Source organism: Protopterus annectens, chromosome 14.part0, assembly GCF_019279795.1.
Source record: "Protopterus annectens isolate FY-2018-M chromosome 14.part0, PAN1.0, whole genome shotgun sequence".
In the NCBI taxonomy this organism is placed as follows: domain Eukaryota; kingdom Metazoa; phylum Chordata; order Ceratodontiformes; family Protopteridae; genus Protopterus; species Protopterus annectens.
In genome coordinates this window covers 1,146,159,860-1,146,181,139 of record NC_056748.1, presented here as the reverse complement: position 1 = coordinate 1,146,181,139, position 21,280 = coordinate 1,146,159,860, and the positions used below count along the sequence as shown (strand labels likewise).

Sequence of the window (21,280 nt, the reverse complement as noted above, 5' to 3'; positions counted from 1 at the left end):
ACTGGACCTCAAACTTTCTGTTATGGGGGGCTGTGCCCCACACACTGCCCGCTAAGTATATATACCAACTCTGAGATTGTACAGTGAGGAAAGGGAAATATTCAAATCTTCACTGTACTGCTGTCTCACAAAAGGCAATTCGAGGTCCAGCATTTTCGATCATTAGAGCGTTCGCAGTGTAATGCTTTCATTCTTATAATATAGACCCTAGAATTGCTTGTAGGAACTCACTAGCAAACCTCAGTGGAAAAGAATTTGACTTCGTTAAGACACTGACTACAGATGGAAAATCTGATAATTTTTTTATGGAATGCAGTAACCTATATTTTGTTATATTAATGAGATGGAATGGTAATTTCAGTCTGTGGGAAAAAAAAGGAAACACATTCAACCTTATTCATTTTGATAAAACAGTTGTGGACTTTTCTGCTTCATTCATTCTATGCAGATTGAAGGTCTGTTTGACACAATTCTGCAGTTAAAATGATGAGCACACAACGGAAATGCTGACAAATAATGGTTTATTTATATATTCCTGTCCTTGTCCCCTTTTAACCAACAATTTATTATCTCCTTCCAGCCCGTAGCATTTGCTTTAATATCAGCCCAAGTCATTCCTATGTTTATTTATTTATTTATTTAATGAGTTCCATGATGATGCGCTCCATAGCCTTGCAGACCAAGCTAGTCAGGCTTGTATGGCGATAGTTCCCGGGGTCTGTTGTGTTCCTAGTACCTTTTTTGAAAGATTGCTTAAATCCACCTGCCACAGACTCCAGATTGTCAGTGAAATGATACATCCTCACCAATCATCTGAATCTTCAAGTTTCATATTTTACTGTTATGATTCAGATCCCTTTATATCATTTGGGTGTAATTATCTCCACTTGACTTATGTACCTTATTCTGAGGTAATTAAAAGTATGTCATATGCTCCCTTTTCAAAAATACAAATACCAAACAGTTTTGAGGTTGACATCTCCAGTATATAATCATTTTATACACCACAAACATTTAAGCTTTTTAACTTTTCTATGAAATCATCATAATACATAAAGGATTTATTTTTAAGACATTAGAAAAAACACATTGTAATATTTCAGCAGAATATGACATACTCACTAAAATCATTTACTTTTGCATTGTTGTACTGAACTGACAGTCTTAAAGATCCTCCATATTTCCAATGTAGTAAAGTGAGGAAATGGGTATTTATGTCGGTGGTTATTGATGCTGAAACTAGAGCTGGGCATTTGATAGCAGCAAATCTTATGTCTTGTAATGGCAGCTTGAGAGTAAATGCATGTTGAGCTCTATATTTGTGTATCCAAAATAACTTCCTGATCTGCCTTATTAAATATAGATTACAGGTAACACATTTATAACAGGTGAATATTTAATAAAATAATGATACACCCTGCTTTGCTGAAGTATGGTGTTGGATCATACCTCTCAACCTCTTAGAGCAAGAAATCTGGACAAAGCCATGAATAAAAGTAGGACAAATGCCCAAAAATAGGGACAATTTTTAAATGTTGCTCTTACAAACTTAGAAAGTTGGTAGAATAACAGGTTTTGAATTAGCATGCATTTTCTGAAGGGTATGAAGTCTGAAACTCAAATGTCTGTCATTATTTTCCAACTTCAATCTTTAGTGATTTGCCACTAATTTGCCAGAAAACCACAATATTATGAAAAACAGACCAAAATATGAGACAAAAATCTGGGCATTCTGTGAAAATCGGTACAGTTGAGAGGTATGTTTTGGATGTAGCTATGGAGTTGTAAGAGTCCTTGCCTCAGCATTTCTACCAGTTAACCTTGAAAAACCTGTGTTATAGCACCAGTGGCTTGCTGAAGTGTGGTGCAAAATCTGGCAGACAGCAAGGATGCAATGTTTGAAACACAGAAAAAGCAACTATTGTAACTCTCAACTTCATTAGTGACAATGCCAAAAGTAATGGGATGCAACAGACAAAAGCCCAAAATCTTTCATCATTTTTAAATATTATTCTTAGTTAATTAAAATGTAATAGAATAAATGATTTTGTGACGACATATTTTTTTGAAAAACAGAAAGTGGAAAAAAATAATATCTGGTATTATTTAGTGTCATTTATTGTCCGCGATTAACCAGAATTTGAGGAACAGGGCAAAAATAGAAAGTACGTTTAGGGGAAAAGTTGACATTTATTCAAGAAGAAGTTTTTAGGGAAAATAGCCAGCCAATAAAGGGGTTGGTGCACTTGCTTCTTTTTAAATTTTTATTGGATTTTTAATTTGTAAAATAATCACAACAATATTTACAGTCAGAGATTTGTGAACATAAATGAAAAAAATGTTTTAACTAAACCTTACAAAAGAAAAAACAACTATTTACAGGAGTGTCCATTAACCATCAAATCATTCAAGTTATTATACATTGCATTAAATCTAAAATGCACTTATTGTTGCTTGTCAAGCAGATCTCTATGTTTTGTCCATGCATTGACGTAGTTGTATTGATTTCCAGGTTGCAGACTTCAATTGCAGTATTTATACATTTTTTTTTTACTCAACAGATTTTTATTTTTTTTTATGTTTATAAGTAAATTGTGATACAGTCACTATTAATTACAGATCAAGTTAACAGAAGTAGTTAATCATAACAATATGTACAATATTTACAAATGGTCCAATGAAAGGAAACAGAGAGAAAAAAAAACACATATGACATTTATAATTATATATTCCTTTAAGTTCACATTATTCCATGTCCCCTTTAAATTTCATGAAGAGAAAGTTGTGTCTTTTTGTAGTGTGTCTATGAGTATCAAGACTCTATTCCAAGGGTTGTTAATCCAACGTCTGGGAAAAATTCTTTCTTCTTTAACTTTTATTTCTTTTAGTGCAGATTCCCTTAAAAGAGAAATGAAGTCTTCATAATTTGGAGAGATTGTGGATTTCCATCTTCTTGTTATACATTTTCTGGCCACAGCCAGAATAGTCCATAAAAGAAGTTGATCTCTTTTATTAACAGTTATTAAGGCATCAACATTCAAAAAAATTAATGATTTTGTTAAAACAAATGTATCATTATAAATGGCTTGAAGAAATTTGTTAATGTCATCCCAGAACTTTTTAATACAATCGTAAAATATATGTAGCCAATCTGCTTCACAATTTAGAGTACATCTCCAACAAGTAGCTTTCTGATTAGGATTAAATTTAGCAATTTTGTTTGGGGTATAAAAAGCTCTATGCAAAAATTTCTATGTGAAGATTTTCCATATGTGGAAGTTAGAGGTTAATTTAACTGATTGCAGAAGATCATTTTTACTTTCAGGAGATAGGGTCGTAGTCAGATCTTTTGTTATAGTATTCCATGTGTTTTGAGTTATTTTGGTTTTATACACTATTCATATTTTATACATTTTAGATATAGAAATTAACTTATGCTTGTCATAAATTATTTCTTGCATATAATTTATGAGTTTTGATAGATGCATTTAAGTTTAAAGAACCTAACTCACTAAACTATTCACACAGTGATTATCGCTTTAATACTCAAACAAGAATAGATAAAATACTTATATCTTCTGATTTAAACAACAGAATAGTAAAATTTTCTATTATTCCATGTCCTCTTTCAGATCATAATGCCTTAATCATTAAAGTACAAATGGGTTTTAAAAGATTAAATCTAGTAACAAGAATACCAGACTACATTTTTAAATTAAAGGAATTTAAACCTTGGCTAGATACAGAAATTAAATACTTTTTAGAAACAAACCCGATTAAAGATACAAACAATACAATAACATGGGACACATTAAAGGTCTTTTTATATGGCAAAATTGTTACATGGTTTAAAAATAAAACAAATGAATGGGAATCTGAACTACATAATATTCAAAAACGAATAATAGAATTAAATATAAGCTATTATGATGTATCAGAAGATCAGAAAAAAAGGAGAAGAAGTTAAAGATTTAAACAAGAAATATAATGAAATTCTTACCCATAAGACAAATCTAGCTTTGGAAAAACTAAAATTTGCCTCAATATCAACATCCCCAAAGCACCTCCATAACTTAGCTATGAGAATTAAGAGACAGAATTCTGAAAAAAAATCATAAATATAATAACGAAGGGAAAGGGAAAAAGAAGGTATCTGAAGTAAATGATGTTCTTGAAGCCTTTAAATACTATTATACTCATCATTATGGAAATAAGGCTAGCAATACTACTTCTTTAGAGCTGGAATTTAACTGTCCTTTATTAAATACATTACCTGCACAACTAAAAATAGACCTGGATAAACATATTTCCATAAAGGAAATAAGAGATATAATCAAAGTAAGTAAGAATAACAAATCACCAGGAATGGATGGAATCATAATGGAATTATATAAAATTCTCCCAAATGCAGCAATTTCTTTGTTCCATAATATGCTAAATGAAATTCAAACACAAAATATAATCCCACCATCCTGGAAATACTCACTAGTTACTCCTATAAAAAAAGATAAAAAAGATTTATCCCAGTGTAGCTCATATAGATCAATCTTTCTGCTTAACAATGATTATAAAATTTTTATGTCTATCTTAGTGAATAGAATTAAAAAATCCTTAACTCGCATTATAAATGAAGACCAAACAGGCTTTATATTTGGTAGACATACGTATGATAACATTCAGAGAATATTAACTATTATTGAAGCTTTGAATAGAGATAACTTAGAAGCCCTTATAATTACACTTGATATAGAGAAAGCATTTGATTCAGTAAATTGGGATTACTTATTCAAAATTCTAGTATTTTTTGATTTTCCATCAAACTTTATAAATTTAATAAAGAACATATATAAAGATAATCTAGCTTATGTAAAGTTAGGTCCATTTACTTCAGAGGCTTTTAAAATAACTAAAGGCTCTAAGCAAGGCTGTCCTATGTCTCCCATACTATTTGCCTTAGTGATAGAGCTATTTGCTTCTACAATACGAAGTGAACTAAAAATAGAAGGAATTAATTTCTATAATCAATATAATTCCAAAATCATGTTATTTGCTGATGACATCTTGTTGACTTTAAAACCAAAGGAAGAGACCATACAAGCATTAGAGGAAAAAATAAAAGAGTTTTCCTTCACTTCAGGTCTTTATTTCAGCAAAGCAAAATCATAGGTTCATAGGTTCATACTAGGCTATCTGCCCTAGGGCATTTATAAGCCTAGCCAGAGTATGTTTGGCTTTCGCCACCCATTTTAAATGAATTTTGCTATGCCCTTTTTCGAGGTTAGTATACTGTGCCTCTGTCTAACAGTGACACAGAAGTGATACCCGGGGTAAACCTATGATCTCCCATCCACACATCAAGATTCCTCTTGAAGAGAGTCAATGAGGGACTCTGCCTAACCCGGACTGGGATTTTATTCCATAGTGAAGGGAGCCTCTGGGTTATGAATCTGTCCCTCCAGCATGTCCTATTTATTTCAGTGCTGAGGTTCAAGTCTCTCGAGCGTGTAGCTCGATGGGATTTGGATTTTTTGAGGTGCAGCATGTCCCTTAATTCTGGGTTGGACATGGCCTTATACGTCAGGCACAGGTCACCTCTGAGCAGTCGGTATGCCACTGAGTAGAGCTGAAGTTTCTTTAACCGGGCAGCATATGGCATCTGTTTGAGCCCTTTGATCCTCTTGGTGAGGTACTTTTGGGGTCGTTCCAGTTGCTGCAGGTGTTTGGTAAGGTACATCCCAAAAGGGGCATTGTACTCGATTATGGGCCTGATGAGGGATGAGTAAAGAGGCACGATGACCTCCCCTAATCTAGATGTGAATCCCTTCATGATTAGGTGGGCTATATAAAATGTTTTTCTAACCACTTTGGCCACGTGGTTGTCAAATGAGAGATTGCTATCAACTTGGGTCCCCAGGTCCCTAATGACTTCTTCTGTACTTAATGGATTACCACCTATGTGGTAATTTGTGGGCACTTTGTTTTTGCCAAAGGGATGACTATACACTTTTTGACATTTAGCTTGAGGCCATGGCTCTGGCACCAGTTGTCTGTTTCTATGAGGCCCTTTTGGAGGATGCTTGTGTCGGCTGGAGAGTCGATTATGGCACCCAGTTTGCAGTCATCTGCGAACTTGGTCAGCCACAGTCCTTCCGTGTTGGCCTGTACCTCCGAGAAATATATACCAAACAAGAGAGGTCCCAGGACTGAGCCTTGTGGGACGCCACTTGCAACTGGTTTGGAGTCTGACATGGCTCCAGCAATTCTAACCATGTGGGTTCTGTCCTTGAGCCAGTTTGCAACCCATCTAGTGACATAGGGGTTTATATTTAAGCTGGTGAGCTAATCTATAATGCCCGAGTGGGGTATTGTATCGAAGGCTTTTGCGAGGTCCAGATAGGCTGTGTGGACCACCTTCCCTTCGTCAATGGCCTTTGGTGACTGTTTCAAAGAAGTCAACCAGGTTTAAGAGGCAGGATCTGCCCTTAACAAAGCCAAACTGGGTAGGATCCAGTGTCTGTAGGTCCCCAATATCTTTATTTATGAGGTCCATAATGATCCTTTCCATAGCTTTGCAGACCAAGCTAGTCAGGCTTATGGGGCAATAGTTTCCAGGGTCCGTTGAGGCACCACCTTTGTGGAGAGGGACCACTGTTGCTGTACGCCACTCTTTGGGTACATATCCTGTAGTAAGGCTGAGATTGAACAGTAGTTTTATGTTTGGGTTTAGCTCTTCTTGGAGTTCATGTAGGACGCAGCCTGGGACACCGTCTGGTCCCATTGATGCTGTGTTTTTTGCTTTGGAGAGGGCGGCTCCCACATGAGCATCTGAGATGTCGGGGGGGGCAGCACTCTGCTGGGATAGATATTTGCCCTTTTGGTGGGGAGGGGGGGAGAAGTTTGCGCTGAACCTGTCAGCTAGGATGTTGGCAATGTCTGTGGGATCAGTGTATTTTTTGTCATTTTGGACTAATTCTGAGCATATCTGTGAATTCCCACCCAGGTTCCTAACATAACTAAAGAAAGCCTTGTGATTATCTTTAGTGTCCTGTGCAATTTTTCTCTAGAAGCTAGCCTTTGACGATTTTATGAGTGCCCTTAGTTTTTTGCTAATACTGATCAGAGATGCCTTCCCTTTTTGAGATTTTGCTCTATCATGTAGTAGCTTCCTCCTTCTATTGTATAGTTTGTTTATGGCTGGGGTCCACCAGACAGGTCGTCTGCCTTTGGAGGATTGGGTCTTGGTTTTATTTGGGATTGCATGATCCATGCATTCCTGAAGGTGTTCATAGAATGCATTTATAAAGGATTCTGCGGTCTGGGCCATATTTTCCACAGGCCCGGGGGCTTTGAAGGATTCCACCTCGGTTTTGAGGAGTGTGAAATTTGCTTTAGAAGTTTTTCACTGTGGTTTTCTGGGCAGGGGGTGGGGTCGGGATGTGAATATCCAGTGAGATCAGTTTATGGTCTGATCTTATCAGTGAGGGATACACTTCTGGTCTGGAGCATAGAGACCCCATGTTGGTGATGATCAGGTCCAGTATGTTTTCCCCTCTTGTGGGAGTGGTAACAAGTTGTTCCATAGCATTTGAGTTTATGAATTCTAGGAACCTTTGGGCAAGGTGTTGGAGCTAGAGTAATGCTCCCAATCTATGTTTGGGTAGTTGAAGTCACCCAATATAATGGTGTTTGGAGAGACCTTCATATTTTCCAGTGTTCTCAGGAAGGCCGAGTGGAGTTCCTGGGTTTGGGAGGGTGGTCTGTAGCAGGCTATAAACTGGAAGGCAGTTTTACCCACTGTTAGTTGCACATGGATAGTCTCTGATGCTTCGTGCTTTGCCACCAACCTGGAGGTGTGGGTATCTTTGATGAATATCGATACTCCCCCTCCTTTTGTGGTTCGGTCCAAGTTTTGGAGCCGAAAAGCATGGTCTGAGGTATAACCTGGTAGTGCTGAGGTGCTCTTGGGAGTCCTGAACCAGGTTTCTGTTACTGCACAGATATCGATGTTCTCCATGCTAAGGAGAGTTTTGAGTGCGTGCATCTTGAGGTTTAGACTTCTAGCGTTGAGTAGCATTACTCTTACTTTCTTATCCCTTGTGATACCTATGGAGGTGGGTTTGTCTTTTGAGCCTTGCCTAAAAAAGGCACTATGGGGGTAGCAAGAGCCTTTGCTAATATCCAAAAGCCCAGGGGTGACAGGTGCAAGCCGTCCCTAGCAAAGCATCGTGGCTTGTCGTGCATATTATCCCACGCTGACAGGCATTGGATCCCCTTTGAATGACACCAATACTTAAGCCAATTGTTGAAATTGATCATCTTGTCTTCATATTGTGGCATCATTCTTGGTGAGGGTAAGATGCTATTCAAGGTCAGGGTCATACCAGCCTGGGCTACATGCTCAGAGAGCGCCTCTATGTCTCTTTTCATGTAGTCCAGGGAGGTACGTCTCAGGTCATTCACACCAGCATGGACAATGACTGAGTCATATTTGTACTTGCCTTGGAGTGACCTGAGTGCTTGTGTTATGTGGCGGATCCTAGCGCCAGACAGGCTGCTACTCTTGAATAGAGATGATGTTTATCATCTGAGTGAGTATCAAATTATTGGAGAAAGAGTTTCATCACTCGAATACCTAGGAATTCTTATAGCTGACAACATAAATACTACTATATCTTTAAATTATAATAAAATTCAAAACGTAATTCAAAAACAAATTGATACCTGGAATAAATTAACGTTAAAATTTGAAGATAGATTACAGATAATAAAAATGATATTATTGCCCCAAATAAACTATATAGCATTAGCAATTCCTATCTTACCAAACAAAAAATTATAAAAAAAATTCAGAAACTCTTGATGGGCTTCCTATGGTATCCAAAAAAAATAGAATTGCTTTCACACACCATATTAGACCCTGGGACTTGGGAGGAATTAAATTTCCAGATATAGAGACATACATTAAAGCTTCCATCTTTAAACTTGTACTACAATGGAAAAACCCAAAATACTCGTCTAGGTGGAAAACTCTACATACAACTTTTTTCTTAAATGAAAATAAAACATTAAAAAATATAGACTTGAAGAATCATAACAACATATTTTGGCACTTAAGTAGCAATCTACAAAACAATACAACAAAACCTACCAATTTATCATACTTAAATAACATATATAATCTATTTAGAAATTTCTTAAAAACAAATTCTGATATAAAACTATGGTTTGAACTTTTGATACCTTTTAATACAACAAAGAATTTTAAAGAACAAATTCAAGAAAAAAAATGTATTAAATAGGAAACTAAAAATTTTATTTGTTGGTTCCAATGCTTAAACAATTCTAGCACATTAAACATCCAACAAGTAATAGATGAATTTAAAATACTTGATAAAGATAGAGAAGATCTCCAAAAAGTATTGCATCACGCAAAAAGTTTGTGGGAGGTTATTAATAATTCAAGTTTTAATTCTAAGCCAAAACTCATAGATTATATTTATACATTTTTTGAAGGAGGGTGTAGATTCATTCTTCCAATTCTGAGTTATAACCTTTCTCGCTATAGATAGTATAGACCACAAGATGCAATATTTCGTTTTTTTTAAGACATATAGGAATAGGACTGTTAAAAAACATGCTTCCATATTTAGGGTAAAAAGCAGAGGTGAAACAGGATGACCTTGTTTGTTTCCTTTCAAAATTTGCATAGAACCAGAAGTGAAAGTCCCTGTTTTAACTTATGCAAAACAATCATTATAAAGAAAATTAATAAGATGTGTGAAGTTACTTGAGAAATTACATTCTTCTAAAACCAGCAAGAGACATTTCCAGTTTACCAAGTCAAAAACACTATTAATCTCAAGACTCGTTAATGTTAAGTTCTCAGTCATTTTATTTGCTTAGTCAATTATTGTGATTATTCTTTTAATATTATCGTAAGTATTTCTGTAAAAGATAAAGCCAGTTTGATCTTTGTCAGTCATGGAAGGTAGAATATATTTTAATCTAATAGCATGAATTGCTATGAACAATTTATAATGTACATTTAAAAGTGAAAGCAGTCTGTATGAAGAACCTTCTCTAGGCTCTTGGTTAGTTTTTAAAATTGGAGAGATAAGGGTATATTTCTAGGAAGGAGGAGCTTTAGCTAGGTCCTTGACTATAGAAATAATGTTGTGCAGCATGTCTAGGACTTCTTTAGGTCACTGTTTATAAAGTTCAGATACAATCCCATCATTACCTGCTGCATTATTAGGTTTCCGTTTAGAAATTTGAGTTAGAAGTTCAGACATAGAGATCGGTTTGTCAATTAATTTCATTTGGTCATCAGATAGTTTATTTTTTATATTTTTTGATAATTATCTTAATTATTTCTTCTGGATCTATTAATATATTATTTTGATTGATTTTATTATAATAATCCCTGAATTCCTTTAGAGTATCTTCTATTTCTGTTACTTTTGTTTTTCCTATGTGAGTAGACTTCTTTTATGTGATTGGACTTGCTAAGTAATTTTGTTTTTCTGGCTAAATTACACACAGATTTTGGGTTATTAGAAAAGTTAATCATCATAAACTTCTCAGGGTTTATTTTTAGATTTATGATTTAAGATTTCCAAGTACTTGTTGTTTAATGTATTAAACTCTTCTGTATTATTTTTATTTGTCTGATTTTCTAATTTTAACTTATTTTATTTTAACCATTTCTTCCCAATTGGATTTTTATGTCTTAATAAGGTGACATTATTATAAGATTATAGGAAGTTCTATTGCCCCTGAGGTCCTTACAAGCCTAGCCAATAATTTATCCCATGTTCCAACAAGTCAGCACCCTATGCCACTGTCAAGCAGGGACACAGGGGCAATCTTAGGAGTGTATTTTCTTTTCTCCATCCAGTTATCCAGGTTGTGCTTAAAAAGTTTTAATGAGGTACTCTGCTTTATGTGGAGAGGGAGTCTATTCCACAAAAGGGGGAATCTCTGGGACACTCTGTCCTGCCAACAAGTCCTATTGATGTTGCAGACCAGGTTAAGGTCGTGAGTGTGGGTTAATCAAGTGGAGCTTCACTTGCGGATATGCAGCAGTCCCATTAGGGCAGAGTCTGAGATTGCCTTGTATGCCAGACAAAGGTCACCTCTGAGGAGTCTGTAGGACTCCTGTATTACACTCCTCTTATCAGAAACATAGGCTCTACTGTTCTTTTGTCAGCTTACAACTTATAGCTTATAGCTTATAAATGGAGATACATACCACATTACTTTAACTCCCAATTTTTGTTACTCTGTACTGCTTAGTGATGTTACACTTAAACTGATAATTTCCTGCTGCTCTATAATATGCACAAATGCAATGTCTTAGAACTTAAGTTTGATGTTTCCTAATTATTCCATTTTAATGAATTTCAGGATTTTTGTACACTTTTCACTAGAGCTTAAATAAATGTTAATATATATCTATAACTGGTTCCACTTTATAATCTCAAAATACTGAAATCTCAAATTTCAGTATCTCGAGACCATAAAGTGGAATTTTTAAAATCCCAAAACTCCATAAGTGCGAATCCAGAAATGTCGAATTTGTGGTTATGGTGTTCTGGTATTTGATGCTGGATGTAGTGTGTGCAGGATGTATTGTGTAGCGTGTGGATTTAGCTGATATGTAAGGTAAGTGGGTATTTTGTTAGGTATGTGTTTGAGTGTATGTGAGTGTGTTTGAAAGTTTTATGTATGGTTTAGGGTAGGCAGGTAAACGTATGAGTGGAAGTGTTGAAAGTGGTGGTTGTATATTTGTGATGTGTGTGCACGAGGGTACTGTAGAGTGTGTAGTAGTGAGTTTGCTGTCTTTTTCTGTTTGTTGCAATCTCGGAGTTAGTATATATAACTAGGGGGGCACAGCCCCCCACATGGTGGGTGCAGGGGGGCTTGTATGTAGTGTAGGTTTGTTGGTTTGTGTTTTTCTGTTTGTGGGTTTGTTGTAGTGTGGGTTGGTTGATGTATGTGTTATGTGGTGTATGGTGTGTTTATGTTTGTGATTTTGTTTCGTGGTTTTGGGATTTGGAACGTTCGACTTTATGGTCTCGGGATACTGACATTCGAGATTTCAGTATTTCAAGATTATAAAGTGGAACACTATATATATATATATATATATGTATATAAAATGTTATGATATGGATCCCTATTAGTTGATTAAGTTTTCAGAAACTTGAAATTCATAAGGCAGACACCATATCATCAAGTTTTTGAAAACTCAAAGCTTTTGAATGGAGATTGTGGTACAGTAAGGATGTAGAAATTTACCCTTTTCTTCACTGTAGTGCAATCTTGGAGTTGGTATATATAATTTGCAGGGGTGTGAGTGGTCTGACCCCCCCTCCCCCACGAGGGGGTGCAGGGGGGCTTGACTCCTACATAAATGTAAAAAAGTAGTTTTTTTTTTTACGATCAAGTTTTTGGAAACTCTATAATATGGTCTCATCAGTATGAATTTCAGGTTTTTGAAAACTTGATCATCTGATAGATCCCATAATGTTAAGCTGTCTATCTCGCCTTCATTCTTGCTGGTTGGGTTCGGAGCCGATCCTCTGCTCCAACTCGGCCATCTTCAAAAGCTCGAGAGCTGTTTACTGGCTCGAGGCCTCCCCATATCCCACGATGCCTGGCGCTAGATACCCAGATCTCGTTTGCCGCTTCTGCTGCGAGGTTGTCTTACTGGCTCAGGTCGTATATTTTCATTGTTTTATCTGTTTTTTGATAAAAACTATTAGGGTTTTAGTGTAGTTTGTTAGTTGTAGTTACAGTCTTTCTTAGGATATCTTGCTGTACCTATATTTTTTCTTACCTGAATTCCCCTCCCTTTCAGAAAACTCATTTTAGTTAGAGAGTCCTCCCCCACTCTCTTCCTTAAGTAGCCGTTTAAATTAGTGGCTAACCTTTTTTCCTTTAAAAAAAAAAAATTAGTATTTACCTAGTTTACTCTTATTTGTTTGTTGGTAGCATAGGATATTGTGTCTATTTCTTGGCTGTTTTTTGGGTGTGGTAAATTTGTGTGTGTGATAGTTATTATATCCTAAAATTTTGTGTATATTGTGTTCCTTCCTTAGGTATGTCCAAGGATACCAAGGTGTCCAGATTCAAGAAGTGTGACTCATGCTGTCAGAAGATGTCTCTGACAGATGGTCACACTTCTTGTGTCTATTGTCTGGGCGCTGTGCACCTGAAAGACTCTTGTTCAGTTTGCCATGCTTTCAGCCCAAGAGTCCTGCAGGAGTATAGGAATAAGTTAATCCTACTGGCTTTACTTAAGCCCGAGGGTTCACCGGCTAAGGCTCAGCCCGTGAAGTCCTCCAAGCCACCTAAATCTTCAGCTCCCAGTTTGGAGCCGTCGTTTGGTGAAGCTACTCCTTCTGCCTCGGTTCCATCTGGAACCGATGTGCCTGCCTCCCAGTCGGTTCCGACACGCACTTCTGAGCCATTGGGGAGTCGAAAGAGATCTAGGTCTTCCTCCCTGGAGTCGATACGCTTGGCTCCGAGGTCTCCTCTGCTCCAATCGGAGAGCAGTAATCGGTCCTCCCACTCTTCTCGGTCATCAAGGCTTTCAGATCACGACGTGGAGAGAGTGGGTCAGTAGGCTGTTGAAATCGCAGGCCCTAACAAAAATGTTGTCCAGCCCCCCTCATCAGGGGTCAGCTCCGTCCATGTCTGCAGTTATTCCTCATCCGACTCCCCCCTTGAGTTCGGACTCGGAGTTCGTTGGGGTTCGAGTCGTGGAACCGTCGGCACCGATACCTTCGCCTTCGGTTCCGTCATCGGCACTGATCACTTCCTTGGTACCGTCCTTGGCGGGATCTGGGTGCCGAGACTCCCTCATCGGCTCTGAGGGGGCAAGTGGCATCGGACCCTTATCCGACCCGGTTCTCCCCCTCTGAGCTTCGGCGCAGGTGAGCTCGGCACCTACATCAGCTTTGGAGCCTTCCCCCTCGGTGCGGAGAGGGATTCCGATCTCTTCGGAACCGGAGCCTTCTCAGCATCCAAGCAGGGACACCTTCAAGGTCATGAGGCGTGTGCTGGCCTCTGAGTCAGCCCCACGATCATCCCCATCGGCTCCTCCCCCTATGGTGCCTGTGTCTTCCTCTGCCCCTCCTCCAGACCCCAAGTGTGGGGAACCAACGCTCCAGGGCACCCCTTTGGGTGTATCTTCCTCTTCCGAGGCCTAATCTGATCATTCAGAGGAGCCACCTCATTAGAAGAAATGCAAGAGGAAGCATGTTGACTCCCCTGAGTCTGTCACATCAGATACTGACTTAGAGGATTTGGAAGGGTCCCTGAGACCCCCCTCTGAAGATGTCTCCTTCTCAGACATCCTTGAGATGCATAGGCAGAGGGGGAACTGGACTACCCTGAGCCCTTCCGAGGATGAGTCTGTATTCCTGGATGCGTTTAGATCCCGATCTTCCACCTCCTGGGTGTCTCCATCTTTCGACCCACTGATGTCTGTGGTGGCTTGGAAGGTATGGTCAGCTCCAGACACAGTGGAACCGACCCCCAGAAGACCCGCTAAATTTATAACTGCACCAGAGGATAAACAGTTTTTGACCAAAGGTGTTCCCGTTGATGCCATGGTGTTAGCGACGGCCACAAAGATGGAGTTGACTGAAACTTCTTCATCTGTCCATCCCCCTAACAAGGAGTCCAGGACGATGTTCAGATATGGGAAGAGGATGTTCTCTTCAGCGACCTTATTTGTGCCACTTTACCCATCTTCAAAGGGATCTCCTTAAAGAGCTTGGAGATACCCTCCAAGATCCATCAGCTGAAGGGGCCCAGGCTAAAGCAGCCTCCCAGCTGGCGACTCTTAATTCAGTGGTGAATTCCTCCATGAGGCTCATTTCTTATGCAGCCGATGGTGCGAGTAGAGCCGTGGGCACAGGTGTTGCCCTAAGGAGGCACGCTTGGATGCGGCTATGTAACTTTGCGGAACCTTTCAGAGTGTCTTTCACCTGTACCCCCTTTGATGGTTCCTCTCTTTTTGGATCACAGGTGAAGGACACCCTTACCAGGTGTGAGCAGGAAGGCAAGACTCTCTCTGTCGTGGGAGTCTGTTTTTCCACTCCTTCCAGACCATATCCTAAGGGTCAGAACAGTGGAAAGATGTGGTTCCGGAAATCCCAGGGAGCCTTGCTGGACACACGTGGTGAGTTCCCATCCAGGGGCAGAGGAGGGAACAATAACAAAGGGCCATCCAGCAAGTCCCAGCAGACCAGCAAGGATCCGGAATTTACTCAAGGTTCTTTTTGGTACCAAAAAAGGCAGGGGACTGGAGACCCATTCTAGATCTCAGCAGACTAAACAGGTCTGTACAAAGAATGAAGTTTCGGATGGTCATGCTACAGTCCATTTTACCCTTTCTGGGTCAGGACAATTGGATGTGCTCTATAGATCTTCAGGATGCGTACTACCACATCAAAATGGACAGATGCTCCAGAAGATTCCTTCGCTTCCGGCTGGGAGCCAGCCATTATCAGTTCAGAGCTCTGCCCTTTGGTCTCACCACAGCCCCCAGGGTGTTCACCAAATGTATGGCAGTAGTTACCGCTCACCTGAGATGGCAAGGATTCCAGGTGTTTCCATATCTAGACAACTGGCTCCTCACTGCTACCACCAGGCATCACCTTCTGCGAGCCAGAGACTACACTATCGAGACTTGCTCCAGGCTAGGTATCACAATAAATTTCGAAAAATCTGCATTGTCTCCCTGTCAGTCTATCACCTTTATAGGCGCAAATTTAAATACAAAAGACATGTCATCCAGCCTTCCACCAGACGGGGTGTTAGTCATTCGCCAACATGTGCAGGTCTTATTAGGATGCAAAAGAATTCAAGCCAGGTTCGTCCTCCAATCTCTAGGTCTCATGGCAGCAACAATCATACTCGTTCCTCTAGCTCGTTTTCACAAGGATCCTCCAGTGTCTTCTTTTCACCCAATGGTCCTTCCAGCAGCTTCCCATGTCTCACATGATTATGATCACAGAAGCATGCAAAAAGCACCTTGCGTGGTGGATGGTCTCCACATCACTACCCCAGGGCAGACCATTTGTACTCCCCCCTCCAGTTGCTACGGTGACCACGGATGCCTCCCTGATCGGGTGGGGGGGGCATTATCAGGGCAGAACAGTCTAAGGCACCTGGCAACCTCACAAGTACCATCTGCATATAAACTTGGAGATGAGGGCCGTGCTTTTAGCGTTGCAAGCTCTTCAGGACTCTCTTCCTACCAGGACCATTGCAATTCAAACGGACAGTATGTCAGTAGTGTGGTACATCAACAAGCAGGGCGGAACCAGGTCCTACCCCCTATGTCGAGAAGCACTCAGACTATGGCAGTGGACGATCTCTTCCCAATGGTTTCTGATTGCAACGCACATCCCTGGGAGATCCAACATCATAGCAGACAGGCTAAGCAGAGCAATTCTCATGCCTCACGAGTGGTCTCTGAATCAGGTAGTGGCGGGCCAAATCTTCTGTAAATGGGGCCAACCTTGCTGCGACCTTTTTGCCACCCCCTTCAACAGCAAGTGCAGCAATTTCTTCTCTCTCCTTCCACTTCCCGGACATTCACCCAGAGATGCTCTAGTCCACAATTGGCCTCAGCGGCTTCTTTATGCATTCCCTCCCTTTCCCGTAATCCTGAAGCTAATACAGAAAGCTACCATATTGGGCTGCAAAATGATCCTCATTGCTCCTTACTGGCCTCGACAAATATGGTTCCTGTTCCTGCATCGTCATCTTCTCGAGCAGCCTTGGACTCTGGACCCAGTTCCAGACCTTCTGATCCACCAATCCCTGCAATCTCTCCAGATCACTGTTTGGTTGCTCCACTTCCAACTTTAGCCAGGCTTCCTGATATCTCCCCCTCTGTGCGCGAAATTATTTTATCATCGCACAAGTCTACGACTAGAAAAACCTACACTAGTAAGTGGAAATGTTTTTCTTTCTGGGCAGAGACTGAGTATAGACCCCATTTCAGCCCCTGTACACCACATTTTGGAATTTCTTGCGGAACTCTTTCATGCTGGGTCCGCTTCCGCTACAATTAGAGTTCAGTTAGCAATTTCAAATTTTCACATTGGCCTGTCAGAAAATAATATCATGTCTCATAAGCTTTGTAAAGCCTTTCTCAAAGGGACCATTCTGCTCAGGCCCCCAGTGAGAGATCCTCCACCTCCGTGGGATCTAAATTTGATTCTAGCTTCTCTAATTTTGTCCCCCTTCGAACCTGCAGCATCTTGTTCTTTGAAGTTTTTATCTTGGAAAACCCTCTTTCTGGTAGTGATTACTTCAGTCAGAAGAGTTTTGGAACTTCAGGCTCTTTGTATCCGTCCTCCATACCTAATGTTCCACAATGACAGGGTTGCTCTCAGGACTAATCCTTCCTTCCTTCTTAAGGTCTCTTCTGAGAATAACTTGAATCAGTCCATTGACCTTCCTGTGTTTTTTCCCAACCACTCCAACAGGGCGGAATATAAATTGCATCAGTTAGATGTTCACAGGCAACTACGCTTTTATTTGCATAGAACTAAGGACATCAGAAAATCGGACCAGCTTTTCCTTTCCTATGCAGAGGGTAAACAATGGCTTCCAGTCTCAAAAGTAACTTTGTCCAGGTGGTTGACTACTATCATCACATTTATCTATCAACTGAGGAATAAAGAATTGCCTGTTAAACCAAAAGGTCACTCCACCAGAGCTTTAGCCACTTCTGTGGCCTTTCAGGCTAGGTTGCCCATGGAATCTATTTGTGCTGCGGCTACATGGGCCAACCCACATACTTTCATTTCGCATTATAAGTTGGATGTGGTTTCCAGGAACAGAGCTGATTTTGGTTCCACTGTTCTGAAGAGTTTGTTCCGATGAGCCACCTTGGAGTTTAGGTGCTAGGGATGCTGTTCCAACCAGCAAGAATGAAGGCAAGATAGACAACATAAAGAAGTTATGTACCTACCATAACGTTCTATGTTAGTTGTCTTCTTCTCGCCGCCTTTCTTGCGTTCCACCCTCCATCCCCCTATCCTAGTAGACCAAGAAGAGTTCCTTATGGTTTTTCACTGGCTGAGTCTTCTCTGGCTGTTCCTCTCTGCCTAGTAGCCTCTCTGGTAGGGTTTATGCATTATAGGATAGGATTCCTTCCTTTTTATGTCTGCAGTTAGACTTACCAAACAAGATCTGGGTATCTAGCACCAGGCATCATGGGATATGGGGAGGCCTCGAGCCAGTAAACAGCTCTCAAGTTTTTGAAGATGGCCGAGTCGGTGCCAAGGATCGGCTCCGAACCCAACCAGCAAGAAAGAAGGTGAGAAGAAGACAACTAACATGGAACGTTATGGTAGGTACATAACTTCTTTTTATACATCAACTAATTGAAGCTTTTCTCTTCAGGCCTCCACTTTAAATGGGTCTTTTACTCTGTTAGACTTTTTCAGTTAACAAAAGCAAATAAATAAAAATTAAGGACTCTTATCCATGTTGCATTTTGCTGAAGTGCTCTGCTTTATGGAATGCTATGCATTGGGCACAGAATTCCCCATGGATGCATTCTACCTAAAGTCTCCATCTTTCTTTTTATGTGGTACATTAACCCAGAAACTTAGGGGTGCAACCAAATGATATGTACTTCAGTCAGGATGTGCTTTGGACCTTTATTCTTCTCTTCATTAGGAATAAGATGTGGCATATACTAGTCATGTCTTTTCTTGTTGTGGGATGTTTGCATATTTATTGTACAAACCACTATCACTGTACCTTTTTATGTTACTATGTATGATCTAAGTGAGAGAACTGTGCTGGTCAGTGATTTGGTGGACACAGCTGATGTGGTATATGCATTCTGTTGTGGAGATGTGAAACTTTAAGGAGAATTCTTTGTTTCGCCTACAGTATAGGAGGGGCTTCAATTCCCTGGGATTGCTGTAGTGCTGCAAAGTTTTTTGGTGTGATGGTTGAAGATTATTTCCTAATCCCTGTCTTATTTTTTAAAGAGATTAATCATTTTTACTGTTGGTATAGAATTATAACACTATGCAGTATTCCAGTGTATATCAAACTTTACACATAACTTTACTCGTGCAAAGTCTTTCTAGGAGCTGTTCATTTGTGCATACTCTTTTGTTAGTCCTAAGCTCTGTCTTTTCTGTTGGCATATGCATGTTGAGGAGTAAGAAAAGCATTCTACATAACTTATCTGGGTTTAAACAGATCATAACCTTTCTCCCACTAGGATAAACAAACCAACCAACAGGGAAAGTATCCTAGACTGGATCCAAGTTAATAACCAACCCCAACTGTACATAGCTGGTACTCTCACTGATGACCTCAGCGACCATTGTCTAACCTTTATCATAAAATATAAAGCAGGAAACCCTCACCAGCCCAAATATAAAACATTTAGAAACAGGAAAAATGTAGATGCTTCTATATTCCAAAACAAATTAAAAGCAGTTGACTGGTCAAAACTAAAAAAGTCTACCATTAGAGGAGGCCATAGATCACTTTAACACTAAATTCCTAAGTATCCTTGATTCCCATGCTCCAGCACGTACAATAAAAACTAGATCAAATACAGCACCATGGCTCACAAAAGATATCAAAGCTAAAATCAAACCTAGAAACAGAACCTGGGCCAGCTGGAGAACAACTAAAGCCCCAGTTTGACCATCTAAAATATCATCAACTAAGGAATGATAGAAAAAAATGTATTTTACTGGATAAAAAAAAGCTTCTATCAAAATCTCCTGCAAAAACACCATAACAACCCTCAAAAGTTCTGGGCAGGCTTAAATCAACTACTTCATCCAGGTCATTCCACCACCCCAACCCGGCTAACTATACCCATAGTTCCCCAGAGACCATAGCTAGCGCCTTTAATAACTTTTTCACTGAAACAATCCAATCCCTAGCAAATCAACTAACCCCCTCTAACTTAAACCACATGCCTAATCTACCCAATAATCACCCCAAATTTAGCTTCCAACCAATATCCACTAGTTTTATCAAAACACTTCTAAAAAACTAAAAGTTATCACCCTCACTGCTGACCTCCACCCTGCAGAGTACCTACAAATTGCATATCCCATATCTATCCTCATCAACCGAACCTTATCCGAAAATGCTATCCCCTCCCTCTGGAAAATATCTCACGTCATCTCACTCCATAAAGGTGGTAGCTCCTCAGACATATCCATCTATAGACCCATTGCCATTCTTTCCCCACTAGCCAAAATAATGGACAAATGTGTACACAAGCAACTAATGCAATACCTTACACAGAATAACTTACTATCCAACTCCCAGCATGGTTTCAGGCCATACCACAGCACCACCTCAGCCCTCCTTTCCTTTACTACTGCCATAAACCAAAATAGGAATGACAATAGGCTAACCTCTGCCCTCTTTCTTGACCTATCGAAAGCCTTTGACATGGTCAACCATGAACTTCTCATTCTTTCAATAAAATCGTTTTCCCTCAGCAAGCCTGCTATCCAGTGGTTCCAGTCCTACCTGACTGGTAGACAACAGGTGGTATTATGGCAGGGCAAACTCTCCAGCCAGCTACTTCTAACACTTGGTGTCCCTCAAGGGTCCATACTAGGTCCACTACTCTTCTCTATTTTTATCAACAACCTTCACACTGCTATCCCTAAAGCTACCTGCATTCAATATGCAGATTATTCCACTCTGATCTGCTACGCCACCTCCCCATCCAAACTGCAAACCTTAACCCAAAATACATTTAACACTATCAAGGACTGGCTCACCAACCAACGTCTGCTTCTGAACCCCAATAAAATTAACTTCCACTCTTCTCCCCCACTAGTCGATCTACCACACTTTCATTCTCTGTCACATCTAACAATGGCACCACTATTTCCCCAGATCATCACACCAAACTGCTAGGGGTTATCATAGACAATAATTTCAAATTTGACCTACAGGTCAACAAAACCATACAGACTATCAATAAGAAGCTTGGATCACTGTATAGAAACAAGACATTTTTAACCCCACTGGCTAGGACTGCAACCCCCCAATCACACCTACTCTCTACTCTTTTATATGCCTCGCCTGTATTCTCAAACCTCAACAAATCCAAACTAGGTAAGCTGTCCCATAGCTACAATCATATTGCTAGATTCGCCACTGGCTCAGCCAATAGAATCCCCCCACTGCCAGAACCTTAAACAACTAGAGTGGCTAGAACTGCCCAGCTTAATTCAATTCAATCAAC

At 39.8% G+C, this 21,280-nt stretch overlaps 1 protein-coding gene across 1 annotated transcript in view; it reads left to right on the top strand.

The window, feature by feature from the left end:
• The window catches only part of CDH23 (cadherin related 23), a 2,508,764-nt gene that overhangs the window by 530,667 nt on the left and 1,956,817 nt on the right, over positions 1 to 21,280 (top strand). The gene's annotated exons all lie outside the window — the stretch shown is intronic.